Genomic DNA, 567 nt, shown 5'->3' with positions numbered 1-567 from the left:
GACGCTATGGACTGTAGCCTGCCAGGTTCCTCTGTCCATGGGATTTTCCAGGCAAGAACATTATACTTCAATTAAAAAATACTGATTAAAATTTTTAAAAAAATATTGATTAAACAAGAGTTCAGGTGGAAAAGATGATACACAGAATAGGAGAGTGAGTGAACTCGCTCAGTCGTGTCTGACTCTTTGTGACTGTAGCCCTCCAGGCTCCTCTGTCCATGGGATTCTCCAGGCAAGAATACTGGAGTGGGTTGCCATTTCCTTCTCCAGGGGATCTTCCCAACCCAGGGATCGAACCCGGGTCTCCTGCATGGCAGGCAGATGCTTTATCCTCTGAGCCACCAGGGAACACAAAGTGGGAGAAGGTAACTGCAAATTATACATCTGATAAGGGTATATATGATATCATATTCATATAAAGAACTCTACAACTCAATAATACAATGACAAATGATTCAATTTAAAAAAATAAATAAAATTGTGATAAAATACACATAATATAAAATGTACCATTTTAACCATTTAAAGTGTATAGTTCGGTGGTATTAGGGCTTCCCTTATGGCTTG

General features: G+C 39.2%; 1 non-coding gene across 1 annotated transcript; it reads right to left on the bottom strand.

Moving 5' to 3' along the window:
- Positions 1 to 276: 276 nt before the first annotated feature.
- On the bottom strand, positions 277 to 348 carry TRNAG-GCC (transfer RNA glycine (anticodon GCC)). Its single transcript has one exon. It is a non-coding gene; the product is annotated as a tRNA-Gly (tRNA).
- Between the last annotated feature and the right edge of the window lie 219 nt (positions 349 to 567).

This window comes from Bos javanicus, chromosome 2, assembly GCF_032452875.1.
Source record: "Bos javanicus breed banteng chromosome 2, ARS-OSU_banteng_1.0, whole genome shotgun sequence".
Taxonomy (NCBI): domain Eukaryota; kingdom Metazoa; phylum Chordata; class Mammalia; order Artiodactyla; family Bovidae; genus Bos; species Bos javanicus.
The sequence above is the reverse complement of the archived record's forward strand: the minus strand, read 5'-3'. Positions and strand labels throughout refer to the sequence as shown.